Below are 12036 nucleotides of genomic sequence, written 5' to 3' on the forward strand. Positions count from 1 at the left end.
TTGATTGACTTCCTCCTGCACACACCCAACTAGGGATCGGGCCCACAACCGGGGCATGTGCCCTGACCCGGAATTGAACCCGTGACCTCTTGGTACATGGGTTGACCCTGAACCACTGAGCCACACCAGCCGGGCTCAAAGAAGAATTTTTGGAAAGCCATTAGTTATCCTTCCAAGGCCACTGCCCCGTCAAACATAACAGCCCAGGGGACGCCAAGAAGGTGCAAGTCAGTCATCAGGAATATTTGGCAGGTGACATAGTGTTCTTACCCATAATTATGATTTGTTACATTGCAAACCCAGTATTTAGGGTATTATAGAAGACAGCAGTGTCTCTCTCTCTCTCTCTCTCTCTCTCTCTTTTTTTCTCTCATTCATTCATGTTAGTTAGTGTGATTATAGGGTCTAAGATCCCACCATATTAGCAACTTATAAGATTTGTTTAGAGCAACCCACCCCCACATACATTCAAGTGCTATAGAAGGTATATGGTTTAGGGAACTGGCATGGGCATGTGTGTGCACAGACCTGTATGTGTGTGTGATGCACACACATACATATTTACACAGAGTTAGAAAGAGTTGGAAAGATGACACGGTACAGATTTATGGTAGAAAGACAAATTTAGTTAAGAATTATAATAGAAAAAATAGCAAAGTTTATTAGGAGAAACTTGTGTGATATACTGATTAGTCATTATTAGTAAAATATATTAAATGGAAAGTTAATTATGATGGTTAGAAAAACTGAATGAAATTATAGTTTAAATTATTGTTAATTTAGATCATTATTAATTGATAAAGATGTATTTTTTTATTGACCTGTTAGTGATAATTTTGAAAAGTGTGTTGATCACCCCAATTTTAGGCAATACAAATAGTGCACAGAGATTATGGCCTAAATGAGACCTAGAAGTGCTGATATTTGCTTATGCGGAATTGAGTTTCACTTATCCTTTTAATAGTGGCTGAGCTTACCGAGTAAATTAAATATACTTATGGGGGCATTGAAGAGGGTTTCCAAGCATATTGGAGATTGCTCCTTTTCAACAGAGAAATGGGAAAATCAAGAACTATGAGGTAAAGGAAGTTTTTCTTTCTTTTCTGTGGCCTAGGTCAGGCTGACAATTTTTTCTTTTTTATTACAAAAGGTTTATGATCACAATCACAGTTATCAGCATACCAATCACAAAGTGACTGTCATTCAGATTGTTATTTACTCCGTTTTCACGGGGCTGCAGAGGAAAATGAAAAGATCAAGCTACGTGACTAACACAACCCATGGTAATAGAATAAATGCTGCCGTTAGAATTTTTTTAGCTGGATGATTTTAAAGAGCTTAATTTAAATCTTCATGAATGGAAATTATTAATTAAGCTCCTGATATATTTTTCTCCCTCAGTTTGCTGCATACCCCGGATGTGGTTCTGGCACTATCTCCTTGGAGTTCGCGCAGACCTCGTAGGTGGGGGTCACGGTTCTCCGCAAGACCCCTCCGTGCAGACCGGGCTAGAAATTGAGGGGCTCCCACTATCCCCTCAACTTCAGTAGTTCCCTAAAATGACTCCTAAAACCCAGGAAAAGGCTACACTTACATTACCATTTTATTATAAAGGATGCAAATCAGGACCAGCCAAGCGAAGGGACACAGACAGTGAGGTCCTGGAAAGTCCCAAATGTGGACCTTCTGTGTCAAGTCCAAAGGTTCGGGTGCTCCCCTCCAGAACTAAGGACAGAGCCCCAGCTAACTCTTTGCAATGCAACATTCTCTAGCATTTCATTTTCCTGCGATATTGAGTTTTATAAGAAATAGTGTGTTATACAAAGGAAACTTCTTCTTCTAGGTATGATATAATGCATACGTCTGCTTCTTTTCTCCCTAAAATGTTCTTCCAAGTAATGGATAAAAACAATAAGAATCTAAAGTAGGAAATCTTGTCTCAGATAGTTTTGTCTGAACTTCCCCTCCAAGCTTAAATTGCTTTTGCTACTTTTCATTTCTTGGTCCTTTTGCATTCCATGGGAATTTGTTTTTTGTGAGGGATCAGAGGCTCCTGGGCTGGTGTACTTCCATCAGGGCCTAGGTGTGCTCCACGTGGCCCCCATTCACTGTGGTGAGGGTCAGAGTGTCATAGGAGGAGTAAAGACTGAGTCCGCTCCAACATCCATGCCTGCCAGTGATCTCTTGTTAAAGCGTTAGGCTGGATATTGTCAGGATGTTAGAATGGTTGATTATTGGAGCAAGAAGATAATTAGAGGGAAACTTTTATTACCATGCTTTTTTGAAAATATTTTTTAAAGTAAATTATATTTAAGGTCCATAGAAGGAAATATCTTTTACGAAATGAATTGGATACCAAACACCATTACCAGAAGGTCCAGTAGTGATCTTCTATGTTTCACATCAAATCTAAACTAAGTCTGATATTGAGAGCCCAAAATGAGGTGTTGACGTCCTTATTGTCTGATTACAATATATGATAGTTACCTTCAACTTCTGTGCATGTTGGTATACACACATGCTAACCAATGCATTATTCATTAAACACCTGCTATGAAGCACAGAAGATAGAAAATATTCACCAAGAAGGAGGATGGGATATAGTGGGAGAGGAAAACTAGTATGTGAGAGGGAATAAACAGGGAAAAAAGTTGAGTGCTTGCTGTATATGAAATTGGTGACCTTAGGGTTACATAAAAACACTGAAGTTTTGGTGCGTAATACTTTCTAATTCCAACACAGCAGTATGGTCAACGGCAGAAAAGTTGCCTTGGCCAGTGGTCCAGATGGCAGTCTGCAGAAAGACAGTGTTGATAGTAGAGTATCTGACCATGTACAGCTTGGCCTGTTGGTGGACATAGGTGGCGACCTGCATATTAATGTATGTTTAATTTTATTTTCACTAGGCACTGGAAAATATTACTGTTGAATTTCAATTACAGTATGCAGAACATGTATATATGCCCAAGATAAGAAATGTATTCTCTCTTAAAAAGTAATTTTTCTTCTTAAGAATGAGAAGAATATTTAAAAGAAGCAAAGTACATATATTTTAAATTTCAAAAGTTATTTTCAACATTTACCATTTATTTCCAAGGCAAGTAGAGTCTAAGTCGTCTTGCCCTAAAATGGCATTATCGCAGCTATTGCTCTACTGAAGCTGAGCGAGAGGACAGACTTTCTGGAGGAATATTGAATTAAACCCCCAACCGAAGAGAAGTAGTGATTTAATTAACTTATTAATATTTTATGGTAATTGAATAATTGATAAATAAACTGAGGCAGATATGTTCTCTTTTTAAAACGAAGGAAATCAGGCCTATTTACTTATTAAAATTAGTAATAGTTTCCTTGCAACTGAAATTTTCTTCTCATTGTTCCCTGATATTCTCTTAAGCAGTTAAGAGAACAGTCGTCCCTGTCTTAACTAGAAGTGAATGCATGCGTTGTACCACTTTAGGTTACTCAGATCAGCCCCCTAGAATCCTCGGTTAAAGTAGAGGACGGGATACACATGTAGGATAAATGGAAAGTTACCTCTTCCAACCCCATTTAGGAATCCTCTGTGAAATTAGACTTTTTTTTTTTTTTTAACCTTTCTTTATTGCGTGCTTTGTTTGTTTGTTTCTTCATCCTGCTTTGTGGATGGCACAGTTTTGTCTGTTGTAGGCAATACGGAGAATGGAAAATTCTGGTGGGTTCCTGGGCACAGTGGTTTTTCTCGCGCTGCTTTGAAACGCACCGCACCTGAGTAGTACGAATTGTATGTGCCCCTTTAAGGTCTAAGCTTTGTCCTATGAAAAGATGGTTTTCTCCATTGATTTGCAGCTGGACCCCATTATTTTGCATATATTCTTATTTGGGATTAGCTCTTTTCAGCTTTCTCAAATTTTTCAACTTCTCTTCCCTTACGCTTTACCAGGGCTTGAATTCACTTATATGTCAACAATTCCCAACTACCAATTTCTAAATCAAACGTCTGCCTTATGCTCTAAAGCTCCATAGTAAAGTAACTTATCTACTAACCCCAAATTCAACATGTCCCGCGCCGAGTCCCTCACAGTCCTGCCCGAGTGATCCTTGTTTCGGGAAGTAGTACCACCTCCTCCTCTCCTTCGACTCGCATTCCATCCATGTCAGGGCACAGGTCTTTTATCTCCTGAATGTCACCCCAGTTTTTTCACGTATCTCTATTTAAAATTTATTTTTTCTTCGTTGATTTTAGAGAGAAAGAGGAAAGGAGCAGGAGAGAGAGATGGAAACATCGATGAGAGAGAACATCGATTGGCCGCCTCCTGCATGCCCCCCACTGGGGACTGGGCCCACAACCTGGGCATGTGCCCTGACTGGGAATCGAACAGGTGACCTCTTAGTACATGGGTCAACACTCAACCAGTGAGCCACACTGGCCAAGCCAATTGCATTTTTTTTTTAAAGACCAAAGTCATGTTCTATCCAGAAGGCTTCTGTTGGGGAGGAAAACATTTCCTCTATCTAAGCTTATATCCTTGTGGCTGGCCCAATAATTAAATTGACATGAGACAGATTAACAGGGCAAGAAATTCTGTATGTATAGGAGTTCCATAAATATGAGACCCTAGGGCAAATTGGGCAGTTGAGGTTAATATGCCATCTTGAGTTAAAGAGCAGGACAGGGGCCTGGGGCTCCCAAGGGGAGGCGAGTAATTCACAGGACAAGAAGAAGAACAGATGTTTGGTAATTAGAGGTTTGCCCTGCCATGCAGAGGCCATTCAGATAAACGTTTTCTTTAGCAGTAGCCTTATCTCTGGGTCAGGCCCCCATCCAAGTTCTTCTAAGCAGTAAAGGCAGAAGTAAACATTCTTCTGGAGTCTGATTGCCTTCAGCTTTAAAAAAGCAAGATGGTACATTTGGGGGAGGCTGGTTCTGAACCCCTTTCCCTCTGTTAGGTTGTTGCCTACCTCTCCTGCTACACTCACCTTTGCTCCCGTTAATATTGCCATTTTGACCTTCTTTCTATTCCTAAAATAGTCCAGGTTCTCTTCCTCCTCAGAGCCTTTGGAAGGTCTGCTAAGAGAGTCCTCCCTGACCCCTCCTTTACCTAGTGCAGCTAGTCTTCCTTCAGATCACAGCGAAGTCTTTCTTTTTCATCTTCCTGGGCCTGGTCAACTAGGTCAGATCCCCCTTTGTATGCTCTCATGGCACCTCGTAAGTTCCCTGCAGAGTACTTGCCAAGCTACGCACTGCATATTATCTGTGTGATTGTTTTCTTTCTTTCCTTGGTCCTAGATACAAGACTCCCTGAGGGCAGGGACTGACATCATTTTATCTGTATAAATTTATAAATGTTTGTTAAATGTAGAAGAAATACCCCTTCTAATTGAGGGTTTACTTTTATTGTTCCATTGTCAACCCCCATCTCTGCTTACAGAAGGGATGTGAAAGGAACATCTTTGGAGGAGGGGAGAGAGAAGAGAGAGAGAGAGAGAGAGAGAGAGAGAGAGAGAGACTGAGGGAGAGACAGAAGGACGTTGAGAAGGCACGAAAAGGCAAGTGGAGCAAAGTGAGAAAGCCTTCCTAAATTTGCCAAGAACATATTTTGCCTCAAGGTAGTTTTCTTTCTTACTCTTCTTCATACCCAGGGTTTGTGGTAGAATTCTTACAAAAATACAGCAAGGTTCTCCTAATGTAGGGGTTCCTACTGACCTCTACTTTTCAGTACAGTTCAGTGCCACACATGTACAAAGTTAATACAACCAAAGACGAAGTAAAAACAAAACAAAAACAATTAGATATTTGCAAGCAAAAATGTAACCAAGAACACTCATAAAAACAGAAAAGGGAGGGAGAGAGGAACGGAGGAATGCAGAGAGAGCACGGAAACGCCTCCTTCGGCACTGGAGTCCTTTGTGAGTGTGTTACATAACTCTGCCTCTTAGCTCCAGGAATTCCACCCCCTCATTCTCGCTCTGGGGACTAGAAGAAGGATCCGGGAGCCGTTCAATCCAATTAGAAGGGAAAAGAGAGATACTGTCCGGCAATTGCTTTCTAAATGTGTGTCAGGAAACAGGAAAGGTGACACCAAGCAGCCCATTTGGTTGTGGTCAACAGAATTCTTCTTTATTGCCACGTGCCAACGCATTTTAACAGAAGCCGTAACCTAATGGAAAGATGTCCTAGGTAGTCCCGTCAAGGTCAGTGCCAGCTTTCATTATCATCACCTGCAGAAGTACAAGGTGGGCCAGGTGAAACCACCTCGGGCTTTCCCCTCACATTATATTCAGTTGCCATATTCATGGTCAGTGATAGGAGTTACTGGTGCACTACACTTTTTGAAACTCTTGGTGTTGTGGGCTTATAAAAGATTTCAGTGGGTAATAGTGTCAGACGGTAATCCTGGAAGAAAAACCGATTTCTGAATTGGAACATCACTTAAAGGTATGACAATGTGGTGTCTACTCATTAGAAGTTGTTCATGGGCCTCTACCTCTTACCTATAGTTAAGGGAATAATCATGTCAGAAAGGCGTTTGTCGTTGGATTCTGAGTGGTGGTGTTGCTGGTGAAAATGGGCTCTCCCGGTGAAAATGAATTTCAAAGGGCACACACAAGGAAGAAGCTTAAACATAGCAGTGCGATTTGTTGGGGTGAAGAGAAACAGTACCCCCTCAGGAAGGGAGAGGGCAGGCTCGCTCTAGCAGCAGCTGCTCTGAGACCCCTGATGATCCTTCCTGGGTCTTGGTTGTCAGAAGTGAGTTCTTTCCCACTACCCAGTCTACTTCCTGGGGACTTTCCTGGGCTTCCGCTGGGCCCTTGCCCCACCCAATCTTTTCTTAGACCTTCTGGGGTCCCTGCCCTCCTCCAACCTGATCCCTTTTCCAGGCTAGCCTCTACCTCTTCATGTCACCATTTTGGCGCCTACTACACAGGCCTCAAAGTAGAAGGTCCTCCTGCAGCACCCTGGCTTCTACTGCACACGTGGGCAGCACAGGAATGTCTCTGCTCCCCTGGTAATCCCAGTGCCCGTTCCACTGTTCCCCGGGGGCGAGTCTTCCTGCTCAGTGATGGCCTGGGGGTCAGGTCCCCAGGCCAGGGGAGGTGGCTGTCCCTGGGGGACACTGTGAATGTTACAGCTTCTGAGTAAATCAGGCTTAATGTCTGATTCAGCTCCCTCGTTTATTATGCTTAAAGTCTGATTCCCTTTGCTCTCTGCCTTTATTCATACTAACTAGTTACCTATCTAACATAGTTAGAAAGAACTTGCTTGTTCCCCCAAACCAAGAGAATATATGGAGGCTTCTCAGGGCTATCAGAGCGGTGGAGGCTAGAGCCGCCATCAGAGCGGTGGAGGCTAGAGCCGCTATCAGAGCGGTGGAGGCTAGAGCCGCTATCAGAGCGGTGGAGGCTAGAGCCGCTATCAGAGCGGTGGAGGCTAGAGCCACCAGCCTCTGCAGTACCACCTGCCACTTTCCTCCGCACTGAGCATCCAGTGAGGGCTGAAGGGGGGGGAGGCGAGGAAGAGCAGACCACTCAGAAGCTGAAGATGGAGTGTGGGGGTGGAATGGACCCTGGAGAGCATGAAATCTACAGCAAAAGTCCTCATTTTACTGAGAACCCAAAGCCCACAGAGGTTAGGAGACTTATTCAAAATCTTTCAGCTAATTATTGGCAGACAGGAATCCAAGGCCTTATGTTTTAATCCCACTCAGCCCACGGGAGGCTGGATTATTTCAGTTCTGATTTCCACCTTTAAAACCAGTCTCTCCAAAGCAAGATCATTCTCGGGCATCCACGGATAACATGGAACAGCACAGCACGGCAGATCGACGGTATTTACATAAGCATTAGAAATGCAGCGAGGCCAACATATAACTAAATGAAAACAAAAACCCAAAACTGCTTATGAGCCAGGCAAAGCCCTAGGGATGGGCTCATCGTCAAATAGGAGCCCGAGATGTAGGCATACAACACAGATAGAGAAATCGGGTGCTGTGAGATGAACAGTATCTTTCAGACTTTGCCTATTGAAAAATAGCCACTAAAGATGGATACTGAAGGTGTGTCGTGTCGACGTAAAAAACATCCAAACCTGTAGAGAATTTTTATGAGTTTGCTTGAGCCAAGCTGGTGACAATTGTTGGGAAGTAAAATCTCAGGGGATTGAGAAAGTGCTCCAGAGAATGACAGTTTTGCAGTGTATTAAGGAGGAGCCCTAAGGGGGTTACTACATGGTATCTACTGCTGGTCGATTAAGGAGGTGGGAGAAAGCAAAGCGGGGACATCTCTGAGACTGGATACATAGTAAAATGAGGAGACAAATACTTCTTTTACAGTGGTGGGCATAAACTAGTTAACAGTTAACATCTACAGCACATAGAGATGTTATTTGGAAAAATAAGAGAACAATGAAGGGTTCTCTTCTCTAGTGGGAGATTGTACCCTGAAGAGTCTGGTGAAAGGGGGATTACTCTGATATTCCAGAGGTATGTTATCATAGATGCAAAAATACAATAGACAGGCTCAGTTAAGGTAAATATTCACCTTTGTCAAGGAGGATACCAGCCTAGGTAGACATGACTACCAACCACGACTCACTTTTGGTTAGACATCTTTATGTTCAGACCACCCCATGTGAGTTTGTAAGGCCTGCCAAGCTCGTCAGGTTTAGTATGTGGCCCCTTCTCCATTCACGGTAGTCATAAATTACAAAACAAAACAAACCACTATTTCAACGTACAATCAGTTTGATGGGATTTTTTTGGAGTTGTAATCATTGTGATCTTTTCAATATCAGTGCGAAACCAAAGGTGTAGTTACCTTAAGATCCCTTTCCTCTCTTCTTCTTATGAAATGTGGTTATGAAATCTCAATGGCAGTGATGCATTACCTACTCGAAGGAGACTACATGCATAAGTTATTTCCCTGAGCCTTGTTCCACTTCAGCTTAGCATGCACATCTACAAACTGTATTTACAGAATACACTGTATAACCTTTTTGGTTTATCAGAGAGATACATTTTCTATCCTACAAATGTGTTTCGAATATGGGCACAAAATGGATTGATTCAATCACCTCTTTTTGCTTCTGTTAGTTATCCTGTGAAATTTTAAGTGCAAAACTTTTGGCAACTGAGACTTCAAATCTTCGAGCTAAATAAATATAGAAGGAAGGAAATTTTTACAGAACTCTGTAGCTGAAAATTCTGTTGCAGTGAAATCAATCCAAGGATTCAAGTCCAAAATTTCAGAGCCGGGATAAATAAACAGTGCAATTGAGCAGTGAGAAGACATGGAAAATGCTAGTGGTGGGAGCTTGTTATTTTACTAAATGCAGGTGATTTTAGTCAGTGATTTGTAGTCAATATCTAGGGTTTAAACACCAGCCAAAAAAAAAAAAAAATCAATTTGTACAGAGTCTTCTTTGATTGAAACAATTATTACAGAACATACATTTGATAAAATTCAAATCTAGAATAAAGAACAATTTAGCAAAATTAAAAAAAAAAATTGATTGCTTAGCTCTGGCCAGTGTGATTCAGTTGGTTGGGTGTCATCCTGTGTACTGAGGGTTTCTGATTTGAATCCTGGTCAGGGCACATGCCTGGGCTGTGGGCTCAATCCCTGGTAGGGGGTATGCAGGAAGCAGCAGGTTGATGTTTCCTCTAACACTGATGTTTCTCTCGCTCTCTCCCTCTTTCTCTAATAATCAATAAAATAATTTAAAATAAATAAATAAATTGATTGACTATATGTATATATTTATCAATAGGTATAGCATTTCATTATTGGAGCCATTTTAATATTAAGCCACAGCTTTCATACAGGGTGGTTCACAGATTAAAACTTTGGCCTTTGTAATTAATTTGAAATTATTCTTTATTTTGAAAAGAATAGAAACCTCATTTACGATTATTAGATTTTGATCTTCTATACTTACCTAAAAGGAATAAATAGCCCCTAAATATTTCTAAGGTTTATATAAATATTTTTATTATTATACCACAGATTTTTTTAATATTTTAAGTATTTTTAAAAATTGGTAATGCAATTTATACATGTATGATTTAAATAACTTCAGCTGCAGATAACATAATATCTGAGAACAACTTGATTAAGCAGGGCGTTGTTTTTTTGTAGAACAGATATTCTAATACTCTGATGTATCTGTAAACCCCCAGGGACCTTGTCAACATGCTGTTTTAGATTCAACAGGTCTGAGGTGAAGCCTGAGAAATCACATTTCTGTTTTGTTTTGTTTTTCCAATATGTTTTTATTGATTTTTTTGAAGAGAGAAGAAAGGAAAGGGAGAGAGAGATAGAAACATCGATTGGTTGCCTCCAGCCTGCCCCCTACTGGTGATCAAACCTGCAACCTCTGTATGTGTTCTGACAGGGAACTGAACAGGTGACCTCTTGGTGCATGAGACAGTACTCAATCCACTGAGCCAACTGGCCAGGCCTGAGCATCTGCATTTCTAACAAGTTATCAAGCAATGCTTCTGAAGCTGGTAGGAACACACTTGCAATCTTAATGAGAGGTCGGGAGGTTCTGGCTTTGGTTTACAGATTCCACAATGTAAGGATCAAAATCTCTGTGATTCTTTTGTCCTTCCCAATGCTATAAGATGTTAGTTCCACCTCAGCCATCAGTCTGCATTTGTGGCGGGAAGAGAGGATAAAAGGAAAAGGCAGTGCTATGCAATCTATTTATTGATGATTTTGTTGTTGTTAATCCTCTCTCTCTCTATATATATATATATTTTTCCACTTTTCTCCTCCCTTAGAGACTCCAGTTACATGTGTAATAAATTGCCTGAAGTGCTTATTGCTATGTCTTTAGATTAACTAATCTTTTCTTCTGAAGTGTTTCATCTGTTGCCTATCCCACATCATGTGTTTTTACTCTCAAATACTATAGTTTTCATGACTAGAAGTTTGATTTGGGTATCCATCTCTAAATATGTTCAACTTTCCTTCTTTCTTCTAGGACACATGTAGTATAATTCAAACTGTTAATAAATGGTTGAATCTTCTTGTCTACAGATTCTATCATGTGTGTAATTACTGGGTCTGTATTTATCATTTCTTTTTCTTTCTGTTATGGGCTATATTTTCATGCTTTTGTTTGGATACCCTTGAATATCAATCCAAATTGAATTTTACCTTTTTGGGTACTGGGTATTTTTGTATTTATATAGATATTCTTCAGATTTTTTTCTGGGACACTGTTAAGTTCCTTGATCCTTTAGGGTCTTTGTTTTTAGATTTGGTAGGTGGGACCAAATCTGTATTAGTCCAGTCTGAATTTTTCTCCATTAATGACATTATCTGTAGTGAAGTCTGAGTACTCTACCCAGTATCTTGTGATTTACAAGACTCTTTATCACTCTGGCTGTTGACAATACAGATTATTTCCAGCCCTGCGTGAACATCCCGTAAACACGGAGATTTGTTCCTCCTACTCTGTTTAAGTGGGTCTTGCCTGGTCTTAAGTAATTTCCTCACACTTATGAATTCATTGTTAGTACTAAGAGTGGTGGGAGCCCTGCAGATCTCTGCAGTTTTCTCTTCGTGTAGCTCTCTCCTTTTCAGTCCTCAGCTCTTTAAAGCCACCTTGTTCTCCCTGGACTCCAGGCTCTGTCTCATAAGTGAGATGACCCAGCTCTGTCTTGTCCCCCTCCAGGTGCTGCAGTTCGGAAACTTTTTCAAGGAAGCAAACTGGGGCACTCATAGGACTCACCTCATTTGTTTTCTTCCCTCAGGAATAAAAGGTCTATACTGTCTGATGTCCAGGGTCTAAAAACTACTCTTTAAAATATTTAGTCTAGCTTTTTAGTTGTTTTAGTCGGAAGGTAAATTGGATTTTGTTCCTTCATCTTGCCAGAAGAGGAAGTCCACGTTATGGATTTTCAACAACTTAGTACATTAGCCAGGATCATCTGACATATGCAATTTTATTTTACTTTAATACTATTGGCAAGGGCATTATCTCTACCCCAGGTGATGACCTTACATATTTTAATTTTTTTTTTTTTTTTTAAAACAGTAAGACACACA

The sequence above is a fragment of the Molossus molossus genome, unplaced genomic scaffold, assembly GCF_014108415.1.
Source record: "Molossus molossus isolate mMolMol1 unplaced genomic scaffold, mMolMol1.p scaffold_m16_p_5, whole genome shotgun sequence".
In the NCBI taxonomy this organism is placed as follows: domain Eukaryota; kingdom Metazoa; phylum Chordata; class Mammalia; order Chiroptera; family Molossidae; genus Molossus; species Molossus molossus.